General features: G+C 45.5%; 1 long non-coding RNA gene across 4 annotated transcripts; it reads left to right on the forward strand.

The window, feature by feature from the left end:
• Nucleotides 1-5,789: 5,789 nt before the first annotated feature.
• On the forward strand, nucleotides 5,790-10,895 carry LOC109759541 (uncharacterized). Of its 4 annotated transcripts, none has more exons than XR_012187744.1 (7): nucleotides 5,790-6,295; nucleotides 6,442-6,483; nucleotides 6,578-7,005; nucleotides 8,735-8,818; nucleotides 9,412-9,478; nucleotides 10,019-10,146; nucleotides 10,532-10,895. It is a non-coding gene; the product is annotated as an uncharacterized lncRNA (long non-coding RNA). The 4 variants fall into 4 exon arrangements; XR_012187743.1 differs by having other exon boundaries at nucleotides 5,821-6,295; nucleotides 10,024-10,146; nucleotides 10,565-10,895; XR_012187746.1 differs by lacking the exon at nucleotides 10,532-10,895 and having other exon boundaries at nucleotides 5,821-6,295; nucleotides 6,428-6,483; nucleotides 10,024-10,299.
• Nucleotides 10,896-20,203: the final 9,308 nt, after the last annotated feature.

Raw genomic sequence — 20,203 nt, forward strand, 5'->3', positions numbered from 1 at the left:
GAAACTTGGCATGCTATCATTGAGCGGCGTCAACATGCCGTGGTAAATTTTTTGTCCCATTTGGGGCAGGTTTGGGTATAAGCTTCTCATAAACTAGAGCGTCTCACAACAAGTGTGATGGTTTCGGCAGTGAACGTTTCACCTTTCTGGCCGAAACGATATCCATTTCCTCTTCTCGATTTCAAATTTTTCCTAGTGTCAACATAGAACAACAGGAGTGTTGTGTCAATTTTTGGGATTTTTTGGGGTTCGCTTGGACATTTTTATACATTAACTGAGTTTTCAATGCATTTATGTGCATAATTCAAATTTGAACTACATGCACATGCTCTAATGCATATAAATTGGTTGAAAACTCAAATTTGTGTCCTTGGTTGCATGCTTAGGTCCCATGCAAGAAATGGGAATGAATGTCAAACAGCCTGCCACCGTCACTCGGTCGCAAACATTGAGATACCTCGTTTTTAAATTCTAGTAAATCCAAAACTCATCTGAAATTCATGATACTTGGCATGCTATCATGGAGCGGCATCAAGATGCCGTGGTAAATTTTTTGTCCCATTTGGGGCAGGTTTGGGTATATGCTTTTCACAAACTAGAGCTTCTCACAACAAGCATGATGGTTTCGGTAGGGAACGTCCCACCTTTGGGGACGAAATGATATCCATGGCCTCTTCTCGATTTCAATTTTTTCCTAGTGTCAACATAGAACAACCGGAGTGTTGTGTAAAATTTTGGGATTTTTTGGGGTTCGTTTGGACATTTTTATGCATTAGTTGAGTTTTCAATGCATTTATGTGCATAATTCAAATTTGAACCACATGCACATGCTCTAATGCATATAAATTGGTTGAAAATTCAAATTTGTGTCCTTGGTTGCATGCTTAGGTCCCATGCAAGAAATGGGAATGAACGTCAAACATCCTTCCACCGTCACTCGGCCGCAAACATTGAGATACCTGCTTTTTAAATTCTAGTACCAAAACTCATCTGAAATTCATGAAACTTGGCATGCTATCATGGAGCGGCATCAACATGCTGTGGTAAATTTTTTGTCCCATTTGTGGCAGGATTGGGTATATGCTTGTCACAAACCAGAGCTTCTCACAACAAGCATGATGGTTTCGGTAGGGAACGTCCCACCTTTGGGGACGAAACGATATCCATTGCCTCTTATTGCTTTCAAAAATTTTCTCGTGGCAACATAGAACAATATGAGTGTTGTGTCAATTGTTGTGATTTTTCGGGGTTCGTTTGGACATTTTTATGCATTAACTGAGTTTTCTATGCATTCATATGCATAATTCAAATTTGGACTACATGCACATGCTCCAGTGCATATAAATTGGTTGAAGAATCAAATATGTGTCCTTGGGTGCATGCTTAGGTCCCATGCAAGAAATGGGAATGAATGTCAAACACCCTCCCACCGTCACTCGGCTGCAAACATCGAGATACCTTGTTTTTAAATTCTAGTAAATCTAAAAATCGTCTGACATTCATGAAACTTGGCATGCTATCCTGGAGCGGCATCAGCATGCCGTGGTAAATTTTTTGTCTCATTTGGGGCAGGTTTGGGTATATGCTTCTCACAAACCAGAGCTTCTCACAACAAGCATGATGGTTTCAGTAGGGAACGTCCCACCTTTGGGGACGAAACATTATCCATTGCCTCTTATTGCTTTCAAAAAATTTCTCGTGTCAACGTAGAACAACATGAGTGTTGTGTCCATTTTTGTGTTTTTTCACGGTTCGTTTAGACATTTTTATGCATTAACTGAGTTTCAATGCATTCATGTGCATAATTCAAATTTGAACTACATGCACATGCTCTAATGCATATAAGTTGGCTGAAAATTCAAATTTGTGTTCTTGGTTGCATGCTTAGGTCCCATGCAAGAAATGAGAATGAATGTCAAACACCTGGCCACCGTCACTCGGCTGCAAACATTGAGATACCTGCTTTTTAAATTCTAGTAATTCCAAAACTCGTCTGAAATTCATGAAACTTGGCATGCTATCATGGAGCGGCATCAACATGCTGTGGTAAATTTTTGTCCTATTTGGGGCAGGTTTGGGTATATGCTTCTCACAAACCAGAGCTTCTCACAACAAGCATGATGGTTTCGGTAGGGAACGTCCCACCTTTGGGGACGAAACGATATCCATTGCCTCTTATTGCTTTCAAAAAATTTCTCGTGGCAACATAGAACAATATGAGTGTTGTGTCAATTGTTGTGATTTTTCGGGGTTCGTTTGGACATTTTTATGCATTAACTGAGTTTTCAATGCATTTATATGCATAATTCAAATTTGGACTACATGCACATGCTCCAGTGCATATAAATTGGTTGAAGAATCAAATATGTGTCCTTGGGTGCATGCTTAGGTCCCATGCAAGAAGTGTGAATGAATTTCAAACAACAGGGCACCGTTGATTGCCGGCAAAATGTTGAGATACTTTGTTTTTAAATTCTAGTAAATCCAAAACTCATCTGAAATTCATGAAACTTGGCATGCTATCATGGAATGGCACCTGACATACTGTGGTATTTTTCGTGTCCATTTTGAGAGAAGGCGCACTCGAATAACAGCCAACAAAGGAATTTTGAAAAAATAGCTGCCATTTTAATATCTCAAACGTTTGTATAATTCAAATCATGTGCATTTTGTTAACCATGCACGTGACACCACGTGTCTTGGTTTTAATAGCTATAGGAGGTGCCGTGCGTACAACTGGTTGGCCTTGACTGAACGGGAGGCGTGCGAGCGCAGTCCGGTGCGCAGGCTAACCGAGAGGCGTGCAAGCTGTCCTCCAATGCATAGGCTCACTGAGAAGCGTGCGAGCTGTACGCTGCGCAGGCTCACTGGGCAGCGAGCACTTTGACTTCCATGGCCGCCCGCCTTCCTCTCCATTAATGGCGCCTGAGCCGCTACTTAATACGGGCGGCCTTACTGTTCGCCTCCCATTCCCCTCCCTCCCGCAGACCTCCACCAACACCATGGCGCAGAAGGATCATCTGCCACTAGTTTCAAGTTTGGTGAAGTCGTCTCTGAGCTGAAGCAGATAGAAAATAAGGAGGAATGGGGCCTCATGGACATGGCCCAGAATGAGCTGGCTGTGGCGGTAGCTACCCCCGCTCTCGTCCCAGCTCCCATCCCCGCGCCCGCGCCAGTGACCATCCTGTAGCATTGACGGGCTGGTCGTCGAGCACTATCGCAGAGCTGGAAGCCGTGGGCGTCAGCGAGGTCTCCGCTGACCCGCGCAAGTTCGTGTACATGCCAGTGCCCATGCGTGCCCCTCCACCCACCGCGGCGCCGGTCCCCGTGCGTTTGGGTGCACCCGGCGCGCCCGTGCCCGTGCGCGCGCCCCCCTTAGCGGCATGGGATGCCGCCGTCGACCGCTACCTCTCAGCACCGCCAGCTGTCGTCCCCCACGCCCCGCCAGTCGATCGCGTGACGACACGATGTTTGATTTACAAGTGAAGAACATTATGTGCTGCAAGGACTTCAACAACGGCGTCCCGGAGGACGACAACGACAACGACGGCGCGGCACGCCACCTCCGCCGCTACCGGAAATAGTTTTTTTCTTTGGTTTAATACTGTATCTCGATCATATGAATATAAATTCGCAGTATGACTAAATGAAAGGTATGGTTTGAGCGAACTTGCATTTTTCTCTCTTAATGTACAGACTTATCAAACGATTTTCTTTTGAAAAAAAATCAATGTTTTTAAATATAAAACACTTATCGCAAACGTTTTAGTTAGAACACCCGTATGAAAACAGACAACTTCCCCAGGAAGCCAAGGGAAAATGTGCCGAGCAGGATGTGTGCAACACTTGATCGCAAACGTTTTAAATAGAACATCTGTATGCAACCACTTACAAACAATTTGGGTATGTTGCCATTTGTCAAACTGAAAAGATTGACATTTGTTGATCTAGTAACATTGCCATTTGTCAACCTTGTAACACTGCGATTTGTCAAAATATGAAGCTAAAAATCACTACCAGTATCTAATTTTTGCAACTAAAATTCAGTAATTAAGCATAGGTTTCATTCATAGATTAAGCAGTCGTTCTTAATTTATACAAACAGTTCAACTCGATAGCCGAACCGACCAAACTTTTCCACAATTGTTGCCAACCACGTACTGAAATAACTAGTTCAACTATATATACTAGATAATTTTAAGTACGTTGTATAGTTCCACCACATCTATAGTCAGATGAACTGAACAAAATAGCCCCTAAATACTACTACTACGGAGGGGCTTTGTACTACTTCCGGCTGCCTCTCCTCTGCCAAGCACGCTCAGTAAGAGGCAGAGGAGGAGGAGCCTACCGACGAGCTGGGCAACCGCAATACGGTGCCTGCCGCTGCTGCAGCTTCAGCGACGCTCACCTCGAACGCCCTCTGCCGCTCCAGACGACAACTCTCGAAGCGGTGGTTCTCCTCGTAGATCTCCTGATTCCTCGCCTCTGAGGCGGCGTGTGCTGCGGCCACAGCGGCGGTAAGGCTCTTTGCGTGCTCGATGAGGCATTCGTTCTCCTCCTCCTCCTGCAGGAACTCGGTGTAGCGTGCAAGGTCGCCGATGCACGTGCGGGCATCCACTTCCGCATCTTGCCTTCAGGCGGCTGTGGCGGAGTGGGTGATGACCCCGGCGGTCGACGACGGGCTGGCAGCCATGGCGGCAGAGGTTGGGGTGGCGGCCACGACCACCACCTCCCACCATCGGGCCGCGGTGGCGGAGCAGGTGATGGCCACGGTGGCCGGCAGTGGGGTGGCGGCCACGGCGGCCATCTCCCGCCTTCGGGCCGCGGCGGTGGAGCGGGCGATGGCCCTAGCTTTCGACGGTGGTGTGGCGGCAACGGCGGCCGGCTACAGCTGCCGACAGGCAGCGGCGGCGGAGCTTGTGTTGGGTGTTCCGCGCACTACACTACGTCGGGGACTGTGTCGCTGCCGCGGTGTAGCCTCCCAGCTGGAGCTGTCCTCTGATGACGGCGGAGTGGCTGAGCGATGACGACGGACCGGTGCCATTGACGATCGTGGGAGAAGCAGACGAGATAAGGTACAGGGAGGGAGGGAAAAATGCGACGCATGACTCGCCGGCTGTGAGGGTTTATATAGCAGGCCGGTAAGCATTGGGATTTTGGGGAATTTAACCGAGTCGGGCGGGAAGCTTGCGCAGGAACCTGCGAGGTTGCGCGGGAACGGGCTCACCGACGATTCATTGGCGCCACCGTTTGGCCAAAAGAACGCCCCCGCGCGCTGCGCTGTAAGCCGTCTGCGGCAGTAGGGTGACAAGACGTGCGAGAGGACGATGAAAGGCCACGTACACATACAGTTAATAAAAAAATGTTTACGATTTAATTACCTACTATACCCCGTCCTGATTTATAAGTATGATTTAAGTAATAAAATACGAATGCATGTCGCCAAAAATTATATAGTTGGATTCGTATTTGAATGAAGTTTTCAATTATAAAATTTTTATAACACGCATTAATATTTTGTTGGTTAAATTTGAGGGCAAAGTATGGCACATTTAAATCTATAAGGTTGCTAGCCAACTTGCCTCCACGGTGCTTCCCCAATTGGGCCTTCGTTGACCGTTGGATCTAGCTTTCTTCGAGTCTGAGCCGTTGGATCTTCACGGCCGTCAAAACCCAATTTTCACCTCGCTGTTGTTTCTGTTGTTTTGAGTGGCCAATGACGGGTGGGCTCGCGCCGCGTGCTGGTTGGCTGGGTTTTTCGACCCCGCGTGCAGGAGGTTTCGGCCAATCCGCTCCGCGAGTCTCGCAGCCAATCCTGCCCTCGCCTCATCCCACTCCCACACAAGCCGCCAGAGAAACCCTAGCCCCTTTCCCGTCGGTCCCCACAGCCTGTCCCACTTCTTCCATCCCCCCTCCCCGTGTCACCACTCACCATGGCCTCCGCCCTGAAGCCTCGCCGACGCCTGCTATTCCTCCTCCCTCGTCTCTGTTCGGCGCCGACGACCGGCTCACCCCACAGCTTCTTCCCCACCCACGACCTAGCGTTGGGGAGGCCGGGTTTTCTCGCTGGGGGTGGAGGAGATGGGGACGGCCAAGAGGCCAGCGGTGCGGAGCAGCCAGGCCGGCCTGCCGTCTCTCCCCGGATCTGGTCAGCGGCCGAGTTGGCTGGTTGGGATGAGGAGATTGTCCTCCTTGTGGCGCTCGTCATCGAGGACAGCCTGGTTCGCAAATCGCGGCCCTCCTGCGTTGGGCTACACGACGTGGCTTACTGAAGAGCGCTGACCAACAGCAGGTAGAAACCCTAGCCATCATGCTCGTGCCTGGGACACACCAACCCTTCTCCTCCCGCGTTGCCCTGCTTATTCCCCTGATTCCCTATTCGTTTTTTTGTTATTTGACTAAGTTGCCTACTCTGATGCTCCAGTGTGGTATTTGCAGGTGCTGATCTTGGGTTTACCACTTGTGGCTTTGGTTTGACAGGTTGGTGATTTCTCCATTCCTTCATTCTCATGTCTTCTTCTATGCGTGTCACATGTGCTTACATCTATGTCGGATGGATCTATTCTTTTTACAGGGTGCTAGCAGCTGCAGTTCTGTTCATTTGGAGGACACATATGACAAACTGTGACATCACAGTATTTTTTCCTTCAGATGCTTTATCTTTGTTTTTCTGTGTGTATGCATGCCATGGTTTGCACATCCTTTGCTCATTGGCATGTCTATACACGGGCTTGTTGTTCTTCTAGAGAACTGAGTTGGTGATGTTTATTATTGTTAGCTGTTTAGAGTGATTGTTCCCAATTAATTTTGATCAATTAATTATTAGCAGGTATTTATCTAACGGCCTTATGCGAATTCCAGGCCAGTTGATTCCTTTTTTAGCCAAGGCCATCTTTATATCACATATCTCTGCTGCTGGTGAAAGTGATTCAACTGAAAGTGGCATGTGATTCTCCCCTGGAGCCCAACAGCCCTCTATATGGATTATCTGAAAGTTGAAGAGTATGCTTATGCATCAGATTTTCTCCTCTTAGTTATGCAATTCAGGCCTGTATTTATTTTTCAATATCACTATGAGTATCATGATCAAGGTTTACGAGTCGATGAGTCGACGAGTCGTTCCGACGTTGAGACTCATAGACTAATCGTGACTAGTCTAGACTAGTGCTGGACTAGTCGACATGGTACTGTAGTACTCAATTATTGTTAATAACTAGTAGTAGTATCAAGTATGTAGTATATATAAACAGTACAGTATGCAATAAAACCAGAAGTGTTAGGCAACGCTCGCCAGGCCCAGCCCAGCACCACACAACACCCCCAGCTGGCCCATTTGGGCCCAAGTGGCCAGCCTACTTGGCTCCCGTCACTGGAACCCTAGCTCCCAATCGTTCCCATTGCTGCCGCCAGCACCATCACACACAGGAGCACGCGTGCGCGACCCGCGCCTCGAGCCGCCTTCCGCCGGCCCCAGCCGCTGCCGCCAACCACCTCCATGCCTCCTCCTCTCCTCTCCTCTCCTCTATCTCTATTCCTTCTCTCTCGTCTCAGGGCCGCGCGCACCTACATGTCACGGCCATGGCTGCCGCCCGAGCATGAGCTCCGGCCAGGCTGGGTGACTTATCCCCTCAAAATTTTGAGTCGCTCGACTCAAATAGCTCGACTAGTCCAGACTAGTCTACGACTAGTCTGTCGACTGTTCGACTAGACCAAGTAGTCTACACGAGATTTGTAGTCGACACTCAAGTTGCGACTCATAGACTAGTCTGTCGACTAGTCTCGACTAGTCCCTCGACTCGTAATCAGTGATCATGATAGAGAGTTAATAGTTCACTCACTGGACAAAATATTTAGTTGGCATATTGAGGGGCTCACACCCTTTTATGGATGAACTTATACCATGAACCGTTAAACAGATAGCATGACCATATGATTATAGAGAGAAAAAAACCATAGCTTGTGTTGTTGGGCAGGTTATTAGTGACTTTTAAACATAGTCATGCAATAGAACTTTAGGATTCATAATTATTCTACATATGATTGTTGAAACCAGTACTTTTGTAAGACCGATGGTGATGTATGCTCCTTGCTGGTTTAGGTTGGTTGGTTGGAACATTGTTGATTGTATGGTGGCTACAAAAGTGAATCTTCACGCTGGCTGCAATAGAAGCTGATATAGGTTACAGGAGAAAATACTGAATATTTGAGAAATTTACATCGGAAGTTTATATCTCACAATATTAACCAAATAAAGAAGTTGTACAGAAGAAAATTAGTCATGGATATTTTAATTGTATAGTTGTTTTGCTATGGTTCTAAATAGCGTCTGGATCGGCCGATATTGCGGTCTTGGCTGTCTGCTTATATCAAGTATGGTCTGATATTTTGGTCATATCAGCCCCAGTATTGAGCATACCGACTGATATTCTGGTCATATCAGCCCCAATATTGAGCATACCAGCTGATATTCTGGTCATATCACACTTTCTACAGTACACCAAATCTACGAGCACGATATCTGATATTTGAATCCTGAAATTACCATTAGAAAGGCAAAGAGATCTTGTAGAAAAATAGGTTACATGCTCAGGTATATCATATATGGAGAAAAGGCACCTATCAGCTGTATTGGTTCTTTCGTATTTTTGTGCAGTCCTTCTATTAATTTTTTCTAACTTTCTGGGTTTATATTTGAGCAAGATAAATATATTCCATCTCTATCCCAGTACAGAATCGAAGCTTCATCAAATCTATCTGGGCGTTCATTGCGTAATACAATGTTGAGATTGAGAACATTTTCAGAGGGGAACTTAAGGTATCACCTAATGATATAATATTAGTCACTATCCGTTGATTGGTAAATTTTGCTTTAGTATACACCCCTTCGGGATATGGCTTTCAATTCTATACTTTTCTTTGATTATCAGTATTGCTACAAGGATAATAATCATTTTTATTGCAAAGTACGTACTACATTAGACAAATCAGCATGTTTTCCCATAGAAATACATGTGGCGCGAAAGCAGCGACAGTCATGTTTGAAAGCGTGTAATATAAGAGTATGTATCTTAGTTATTTTGGCATTGCCATCCTTTACATTATAGGTTGTTGTGCATAACAAACAATGAGGTCTACATATGTAGATTTGCAAGTTAAATTCACCACACCTTTACAACATTTCCCTGTAAAATTTTATTAGTTACACGTAAACTGAATTGATTTACCAGTAAAAATCTGTACAACTCATTTCAGTCGATAGTAACCATTGTAGAATTACCAGGATATGTCATGTATGTGCTCTGAGTCGTAGCATGTTGCAAAAAGTATAATAAGAGATAGATTGTATGCACTATGGCTAGCAGTAACATTTTTCGACTTGTACATCATTCGATCTATCTATTTCTACAGGCTATTCCTCATGTTGCAACCTTTTCCCGTAGAATCGAAAGGAATTAGATGGAAGAAATTGCAGGAGGTATACTTCGTGTTCCATTAGTCTTACTTTCGGAGGCATGTCTATAGTCTTAGTGTTGGAGGTGTGTCAATAGTAGTATCAATTTTGGAGGCTTGTCTATATTAATCTTATTTTCTGGATTACGTTTCTTTCCATCTGCATCCTCTTCATAATGGATTAGGTTACTTTGTTATTGCCATGTGATACTTTTTCTTATTACTGTGATCGTCAGTGCTCTTAACATTGGTTGTTCTTGCTTTATGGCTGCCTTCTCAGCGCACTGTTATTAGTTCTAATACACTAATTATAATATGCTCGATTGACCATATTAATTATATATTTCACTTCACCGGGGCTATTGGTGGAAGTGTTGGTTAAAATATTTTGGTGGCAGTGTATAAACTAATTGTTGTACACCATTGTTAAGTGCGCTTTTGAGCTTTGAGTAGACAATTGTGGTCTTAATTACTTTAAAGGATCGTTAGTATATTACTGTCGGATTTCCATGTTCAGTTATTCACACTATATTATTGCTTGGTTCTGATAGCCTGCTATTATTAGAGCAGGAATGGTATTCTTGGCTGACATTCAAAAGCAGTCAAGATGGTGAAGTTTAGAACGGAGGAGCTCCGCGGAATTATGGATAAAAAATATCCATAACATGTCTGTCATTGCTCATGTCGACCACGGTATGTGACGGAGCAGTGACAGTTGTCTCTAATTGTCAAGTTTATACGGTAGAATCTTCTTGATTGATGATTTTGTAGCCTTCTCTTAGTTGTACTGTATTAATTCTTAAAACTGGATCATTTAAAATTAATTAGATTTAATGAGTTGTTTCACTGTTTTCAAATAAGTAGTTTAAGCCCTTATTGTGTCCCGGAGCTTATTCTTTCTGCCTTTTTATGATTGATATATGCTCTAACAAGCTTGAATGTAACTATTGGCGTATAATCTCATGGAGCAAAATCTTAGTTGTTGAATGTATTGAAATTTATAAGATCTGGAGTTTGCACTATATTTCATCCTGCGGTATTCCCAGTCACTGAATATTAAGAGCACCGACGATCCCAGGTTGTACATTCGGGAAATGCTTTTATCTTGCAGGCCAGTTTTACATTTGCTTCTTCAATAAGGATATGACCATGAACAGAGTATCATGGTATTTGCCTTGGCATTACTGACGTTGTGTTCAGATTACTGAAAGAAGGATAGGTAGCCGCAAAGGAGTGAAGGGTAGAAAATATGTCCATTGTCGTTGAATTGGTGGGATTGTCACCAAGTTAGTGCTGCAGATGTTTCTATTTTAGAGCAAGAAGCCAAATCATGCTGTTCATTGTAAATCTTGAAAAACTTGTTTATTGTCACTTCTATATCTGTTGTAAACGTTTGTTCGTGATGTGGTACTTGTCAATCTTGGTTTGCCCTTCCTTTTCAAGTTTGCCTTAAATTTCAGCCGACCAACAAGTCCTTGTTTCTTCAATTGGTTTCTCATTTCATGTTTGCACTTGTATTATAGTAGAACAACATGTCATAAACATGGCGTTTGGCATTGTTTGTCCAGTTCCCTTCAAGAAAGAAGAGATGGCTATAGAGAGTGGCTCCATCACTGAAGAGATGAAAAATGTTGTGCAAGGCATTGTTTGTTAAGCTCCTTTAAAAAAATAAAGTAATTATGGTGCATCTGACATATAAAGGGGTTGTGAAGGACAAAACGCTATGGATTCAGAAGAGTGGGAGGGCAGAGTTTACTAACAACGTATCGAGGACAAAGTGTGATCTGGATTTCTAAGTTTCAGCTCGTAGCAGAATTGTATGGAGAGAATGCCTGCATTTTGAAAACCCTATTACATAGTTTGAGGCTATGTTTCTTCCAATTTTCATTATTGAAAAGATCCTTATTATTGCCAAATTGTCAATTATTTTCAAATAGCTCTTCGTTTGAAATGGGACTTTGCGCCATCTGGCGCAGGTACTGTTATTATACATCTTATTATTGACAGCAAGCATCCATCGTTTTTTATTAAGGGCCCCCGGTTTAAATTTGTTACCACATGCACTTGTCTACAACTAAACCATGGATTTCCTTTTCAACGCGCACATGGATTCAGCGGGTCTTTGCGCCATATGTCCTTGCAAAATGAAACTATTTTCATCGACAACATGACTTTAGCGGGTCTCTGCGCCATTTGGCGCAACGGGTCAACTAGTAATATAAAGGGGACTATAGACTAGACGGAGGTAGTAGCACACGCCGCTCTTTACGCAACGACGCAACTGTCAGCCGGCTTGTAGGCGACCATTTCTTGCGTGTTCAACTGCTCTATGCGTGTGGTTGCTTGCGGTTGAGGCGGCCGCGGCGCGCTCTGCTCGTGTCCCGCCGGGCGCGCTCTGCTCTCTCGTCCCTTCGGGTGCTCTGCCCTCGTCCCTCCACGCGCGCTGCCAGTGTTTGGGGCCGGCGCACGATCACGCACGTTCGTCTGCATGCGGTTGCGCCGGGCGCGGCGCGATAACGCAGTTACCTGCTGCAAAACTACCATGCGGACACGCAGAGAATCCAGGCCATTTACCTTCATCTCTCGTGTCACAACACACAATGAGCACACGCACGACGACACATACAGAGAAGACATCTAGCGGTTCAAATGGCGCTCCCAACACCGACGACGACAACGGCGGGCAGTTCACCACGCATCACGTAGTGGACACCCACGTGAGGGGGAAGGCCCTCTCGGTGGTGTACACGAACAATCCGGTCTCGGTGGAGAGCTCCATCGAAACTATGGAGCAGTTCCTTGCTGAGGACAAGTACCGAGTGGCCGGCTTTGACCTCGAGTACACCATCGGTCATGCCGGGCACGATCAGAAGGTTGCCGTCGCCCAGCTGTGCGTGCGACATGACGTCCTCGTCTATCACTACCACCTTGCCACAAGGCCTTGCGAGCATTTCTCCAGGTTTATCAACAGCTCTGACTACAGTTTCGCTACGGTGGACACCACCAACGATCTAAAAGCGCTCAAGGTTTCGGGCTTGAAATGCCCGAATCTTGTCAACATCCAGCACCACTACAAGGTCTGGGGCAGCGGCAAAAACAAACTGAACTCCCTGGTTGACCTCGCCTCGGCCATCATCGACCCCTACTACATGAAGATGAAGAATGAGAGCAAGAAGGACAAGAACGCCTGGCACAGTGTGTGGCATGAGAGACTGGATGAAAACATGTCAAGTACGCGGCCAAGGACGCGTACGCAAGCTACGAGATGTACATGCGGATCATTGACATGAGGAAGTGTCTTCTTCCTGCCCGAGACGAGGGATCGAGCCACAGAGCTGTGGCGGGAGCGTCACAAGAAGTAGATGACTAGACGATCGTTTCTCCTACTTTAGAATGCATGCAATTGTTTATTGAGGTGTGTGCAAATGATCTGTATAGTCACTTATTGTCACGCCCAAGATGCGACCCTATCCTAAAGGAACTTGAAGGTCCCACCAAGGATAGAAGCGCATCTTGAAGACGCTTTTGCAAGGTGGATATCATTACATCAACATTACATAAAAGATGGGGATACATACAAGGCATACAAATGCCGCAAGAATACATCAATACATCATACATAAGATCAACATCCGACTACGGATGAACAAAAACAGAAACTCAAACGACATCCACCCCGCTAGCCCAGGCTGCCGACCTGGAACCTATCCCCTGATCGAAGAAGAAGCAGAAGAAGGACTCCAAAATAGGTAACATCGCTCTCGCGTCATGGTCATCGCATAACTTGTACCTGCAACTGGTGATGTAGTAATCTGTGAGCCACGAGGACTCAGCAATCCCATTACCATGGGTATCAAGACTAGCAAAGCTTAATGGGTAAGGAAGGGGTAAAGTGGTGGGGGTTGCAGAAGCGACTAAGCAATGTATGCTGGCTAACTTACGCGAATAAGAGCGAGAAGAGAAGCAATGGAACGGTCGTGAGACTAGCAATGATCAAGAAGTGATCCTGAACTCCTAATTACGTCAAACATAACCCAGAAACCGTGTTCACTTCCCGGACTCCGCCGAGAAGAGACCATCACGGCTACACACGCGGTTGATGCGTTTTAATTAAGGTCAAGTGTCAAGTTCTCTACAACCGGATATTAACAAATTCCCATCTGCCACATAACCGCGGGCACGGCTCTCGAAAGTTTATACCCTGCAGGGGTGTCCCAACTTAGCCCATTATAAGCTCTCATGGTCAACGAAGGATATTCCTTCTCTCTCAGGAAGACCCGACCAGTCTCGGAATCCTGGTTACAAGACATTTCGACAATGGTAAAACAAGACCAACAAAGCCGCCCGGATGTGCCGACAAATCCCGATAGGAGCTGCACATATCTCGTTCTCAGGGCACACCGGATGAGCCAGACGTCGGGTTGGCATAGACCCTGGTTGCCCAGGGGGCGCCGGACACGCTCGGTTTGGACCAGCACTCGAAGGAGCACTGGCCGGGGGGGGGGGGGTAAATAAAGATGACCCTCGGGCTCCGAAAACCGAAGGGAAAAAGGCTAGGTGAGGCAAATGTAAAACCAAGGTTGGGCCTTGCTGGAGGAGTTTTATTCAAAGCGAACTGTCAAGGGGGTCACATAAATCACCCAACCGCGTAAGGGACGCAAAATCAAGGAACATAACACCGGTATGACGGAAACTAGGGCGACAAGAGTGGAACAAAACACCAGGCATAAGGCCGAGCCTTCCACCCTTTACCAAGTATATAGATGCATTAATAAATATAAGAGATATTGTGATATCCCAACATAAACATAATCCAACATGGAGCAATCTTCATCTTCATCTGCAACTAACAACGCCATAAGAGAGCTGAGCAAAGCGGTAACATAGCCAAACAACGGTTTGCTAGGAAGGGTGACAAAGGTTAGAGGTTCATGGCAATTTGGGAGGCTTGAGGAGCAAGTGATAGGTAGCGCAGCATAGCGATAGAACGAAGCAACTAGCATAGCAATGATAGTAATGAGATCCAAGGTGACGGTCATCTTGCCTGGAATCCCGCTAGGAAGAAGAACGAGTCCATGAAGAAGATGAAGCCACGAAGACGAGCGAATCCTCACGATCGCAACGAAACGGGAACTATCGAGAAGAAGCACACAACATGGTAAACACACCACACATGAACAAGGCAAGATGCTCAATCAAGTATGATGCATGACAAGGCTATATGAAGCTACTCATGGCAAGAGATGATGCATACAAGAGCAACACATCAAAGCAAGTTCAAATGAGGCCGGAAACAACATACAACAAATCCCGTAAGTCCTCATATGCAAATTTCGAAATTTCTCCAGATCTGAATAAACCTTATGTTCAAGTTGTTAAACAGCAATTTAAGATGCACCAAAACAATCTACACGAAATTCTAGTCAAGTTACATATAAAGTTCATTAGATTCGGAGCTACGGCCTAGAAGTTATGAGCAAAACAAGTTAAACATGGCATTGATGCAAAATGCATTCAAACATCAAACAAACACACTCAAGGCATGGATGCAACATGAAAATATGAAACGACATGCAATTCTAAGCAAGTTTCATATAGAGCATGCTCCAAACGGAGCAACGGTGCAACACATACACTCCAAACAAGACATAGCAACAATCTGTCCAAAACAACGACTAGTCATATTGCAAGCATCATAAAAATATGCTACAACACCTCAACATGAAAACAAAAGGCATAGACTTGATTTACAGGTAAAGCACAACAAAACATGAACACTGAGGTATCTCCAGAAATCACTAGAACATGCTCAAAAGGACATGGCAAGATTGCAAATAATAACAGATTCACAGACTTAGCAGAAATCACTGGACATGGCAGAAATAACATCAGGTTGCAAAGTTTAGAGCTAACAAACAACATGCTACAGGAACTTATCATAGCAACCAAAGGCATGGCATGAATCTAGTACTTGCATATAACAAAAGTCCCTTACTGATCACGAGCCAAAAAGGCACAAAAGATATGATGGCACCCAGGTAAACATAGCAAGTTTCATAAACAGATTCAGACTTAGAATAAAAATAGAGCATGGCAGAAATAACGATAAGTAGGCATGTTGGTGAGGTTGAACCACTCACCACAGAGCAATACATGGCATGACAAGGTAACCAGAAGTAAGATGACATGATTATGAAGCAAAGCATGGCAAGAGCAAGTTCATAGGGTGCATAGATCACTAGTAACAACCATGGCAAAATTGATTTAACATGTAAACAATCTGCCAGGATCATTTTATAACAAAAGTAGAGCAAGATTAAGACATGCTAGAGCACTAAATAATTTTAAAAATAGGCATCGATGGATAGAGCATAACATTCATAACAAAACACCCTTAGTGAACATCTCCAGATTATGCATAGAATGACTTGTAGCAGCAGGTTTACATGGCATCACAACATAACAGACTCAGACTTAGCAGAAATGACTAAGTCACAGAAATCAGCAACATCATGGAGGCTACTTTGCATGCTTGTGCTAGTCACCACAGAGATCCTAAAAATACAAGACTAGCACCACTGTAAAGTTGGCATGATGTAGAACAAAACACATGTAGAGCTCATGCTCATAGGATGCACACACAAAATGCAATGAAAACGACAAATCATCAAGTTCTGATAACAGACAACAGTTAACAGCATATAACACTCTTGCAATGATGATTAGGGCATCAAGATGAACTCTAATGAACATGACCCAATGGAACACAATGAAGAGCATCGCATGGTGAACATTTTGATATATTATATGCATGAATCGGAGCACTGAGCACGAAGTTATGACATGGAAAATCTGGCAACATGAGATGAAAATCCTGGGACTTGGAGAGATTTTTACCCCGCGAAAGATTGGACGAGGGGGTGCGGGACGGAGGGATCCGGGACGGGCGGAGGCGCGTTTGGATCACGGGACGGGTGGATCTCGTCCACCCGCCCGGATCTGGCGACGAGGCGACGCCGACGAAGCTCCGGCGAGCTCCGGCGAATGGGGACGGGCGGCAGGGGCGGATCTGGCCCCGGGGCGGCCGGATCCGGGCGCGGGGAGGCGATGCGGGCGCCGGGGCTCACCGGTCGGCGGCGCATGGAACAGGCGGCGGCGAAGGACGCCGGGGGCGCGCCGGCGGGCGGAGCCGCGGGCTCGGGCGCAGGGCACCCGCGGGCGAGCGGCGGCGCGCGGTTCGGGCCCCGCGGGCCTGACGCGGGCCGAGCGGGCTGGCGGCGGCGGGCGGAGGAGGAGGCCACGTGGCGTGACGTGGTTGGCTGCGGGCGGCGGCGGGATCCGTCCGGCGCGGGGCGGACATGTCCGGCAGCGAGAGGGAGGGGACGGCTAGGGTTCATCCCCGAAATTTCGGGGGAGGTGCAAATATATAGGCAGAGGGAGCTAGGAGAGTCCAAACGGGGTGCGGTTTTCGCCCACACGATCGTGATCGAATGACCGAGAGCATGGAGGGGAGTTTGCTGGGTTAGTGGGCTGATTTGGAGGGGTGTTGGGCTGCAAAGAGAGAGGGGTTTCGGGCTACGCGGTTAACCGCTGGGCATCAAACGAACTCCAAATGGAACGAAATTTGACGGGCGGTCTACCGGTGCTATACCAAGGCCACTCGGCAAATCTCGGCCCATTCCGAGAACATTTTTCTCCCACTCACGAAACAAGGTCTGAGAGGGGCGACGGGCGCGTGCGAGAGTGTCGGATCGCGAAACGGACAACGGGGAAAAGGACCGGATGCAAGTTTTGAAAAACATGATGATGCAATGCAGATGATGACATGGCAAAATGCAACACGCAAGCACACGACATGGCAAGGACGGCGAATAACTGGCAGACACCTGGCGCATCAGATCCGGGGCGTTAGAACACTCCTCCACTAACAAGAGATCTCGTCCCGAGATCTTAGGACCGAGACGGAAGGAAAAAGGGATGAGGTGAAATAAGAACAAAACAGTGAGGATGAACAACGTCAAGAACACTCGAGAAGAAGAGAGGGACGACGAGAATGACGAGAATCGAATGCTCACGAAATCAGATGGACTCTGAAACTACTCCGGTTAGAACGAGATAAGAGACGAATAAGACTGAAATGATTTAGGCAGCACTCCGGCTGAAACATGGAGGAATAGAACACGAGCTTGAGAGGATGGAATGATACTTGATGAAGACACGAGACAAAACCTCCGGAAAGAATTGAAAGAGTTGAATGAAAAGAACGGAGAAGAAAATGACAACTTGTGCCACGAATGAAATAGAAAGCAACGTTAGAAGAAAGGATTGAACGGAGTTGTTGAGAAAATCAACAATGAAAAGAATAAGCTTGTCGTGGACTTATAGATAACATCTCAAAAATTATGGGGTGATAACCAACCACAAGCGGAAAAAGATTGAATAGCTGACAGAGAACGAAGAAATGCAAAACTCCACTTCAAACGAATATGGAGGATTACTTGCAACTCGAGAAACAAGAAGAAGATACTTGAGCTACGCCTACAAGAATCTTGATGAACACTTGAAGAATAAATTAAATCACGACGAGCCACCGTGATGAACTCCGGTAACAAAAGAATGACGAGATAAAATTGAAGGATGAAAGGGATAAGATTAAATCCTTGCGATGATTTGGATGGAGGTTCGCGACGAAATCGGTGAGAAGCTTGGAACTCCGGGAAAGAAAAGATGAAAACACTTTGAACCGAGAATGTGATAAGATGAACACTCTCTGAAAAGACGAGATTAATCCACATGAAGAAAGAAAATAAGGATTACGTTATGCTTATCCTCCACCAATTAAATTGATGAGAAACAATGGATTTGCATACTACTTATTCTCGTTGGAAAGATTAAGGGGGGATATAGCGCAAAACTTGAGAAAGTCTTCGTGAACCACACGTAGGGCTGGAAAGAACGAATGAATTGATATGATAACAACCGAAAGAATCTTGAACGAACCACCATAAGAGTTCAAAATTGAATAACGAAGGAGACTGAATCACCAGGAAGAATTAGAAAAACACAAGATACTTGAGGGAATTTAGAGACAAGAGAACGAAGAGATCGCAAACTGATTAAAAAGCAAAACACCGGAAGAGTATTGAGAGAACGAAGGGCCACGGATATAGAATAATTGGAGAGCGAATTTGACAACTTAGAAAGAAGAAATATTGATGGCCTTCAGATGATCGAGAGAGAAAACAGCTCCTGAAATACTCCGGATGGAAGAAAAGAATTGCACGACTAGAAACAATTTGATAGGATAACCGAGCTAGCACCGCGAATCTCCGGGAGAATGGACACAATTTAAGAAAAAATTCTACTTCAGTCTTCAAATGTTGAGAGTGACGACGAGAAACAACACCAAAATTGTTGATATACTCCGGGAGAATGAAAAGCGAAGAGGTAGAGTCAACAATGAAATTAATTTGAAATTGATCTTGGAAAAACGTCTGACTGATGAAATTCATACTTACGTTCACTTCGAAAAGGATTGAGAATAACTCCGGGAAATTAGAAGAATCAGGTAAGATCCTGGGAAAAGACTTGTGGGTTAGGGCCCACTGAAAAGAAAACACCATTGAAAAGGATTGTTGAATGAGAAATGATGCACCGGAACGATTGAAATATTTGAATGAGGTGATAACCTCGAATTAAATGGATGCAAACACGAATCTTCTGAGATGTCTTCATCACTCTGGAACGATAAAATGACGAGAGGGGAACGAGCAACGGGAAACATTTGAGCCGAGGAAAGAATATAATCACTACCGAAAATTGGAATTGAATCCACCGGAGAAGAAAAGAGATGAAGAATGTCAAACGAGACGAGAATATACCGGTTGAAATAATTGAGGGAAGACTGAAGATACTCCGCACGAATGAAATGGATGCTCGAATAGAGGCTCAGACTCTGGGAATAAAAAGGGTGGGAGGGCGGGAAAAACACAGGCAACTGGAACGACGAATAATTGAATAGAGAAGCGCCGGTTGAAATGATTGAGGAGAAAAAACAAAAGCTTCGCGCGAGTAGGATGGATACTCGATTACAGACTCCGGTTCCGAGAAGAAAAAGGATCGGCGGGTGGGAAAAACAAGGACAACTTCGGACATGGAACAACATGGGTTGAAAAGAGATGAGGATTAATCTAGCAAAAGATGACGAGGAACGAAACCACTCGAAGAGAGGTGCACCGGATTGAAAAGAGGATGGACAACGAACAAAAGCTAATCGCGTGATCCTGAAGAAAAATTTGAAGGGGAAGAGAAGTAAGTCGAAACACCTACGTCAAGATTTCTCACCAGAGCGACGAAGGGGCAGAGGAGTAAAAATAATTCCTACTCTCCGATATAACTAGACTCAGAAAAAGTTTTCTTCTAGACTCAACAATGGCCAAACTACACGATCAAATCAAGGGGGGCTCCTAGGGTCGGTCGAGGCTCTGATACCAACTTGTCACGCCCAAGATGCGACCCTATCCTAAAGGAACTCGAAGGTCCCACCAAGGATAGAAGCACATCTTGAAGACGCTTTTGCAAGGTGGATATCATTACATCAACATTACATAAAAGATGGGGATACATACAAGGCATATAAATGCCGCAAGAATACATCAATACATCATACATAAGATCAACATCCGACTACGGATGAACAGAAATAGAAACTCAACGACATCCACCCCGCTAGCCCAGGCTGCCGACCTGG

This window comes from Aegilops tauschii, chromosome 6, assembly GCF_002575655.3.
Source record: "Aegilops tauschii subsp. strangulata cultivar AL8/78 chromosome 6, Aet v6.0, whole genome shotgun sequence".
Taxonomy (NCBI): domain Eukaryota; kingdom Viridiplantae; phylum Streptophyta; class Magnoliopsida; order Poales; family Poaceae; genus Aegilops; species Aegilops tauschii.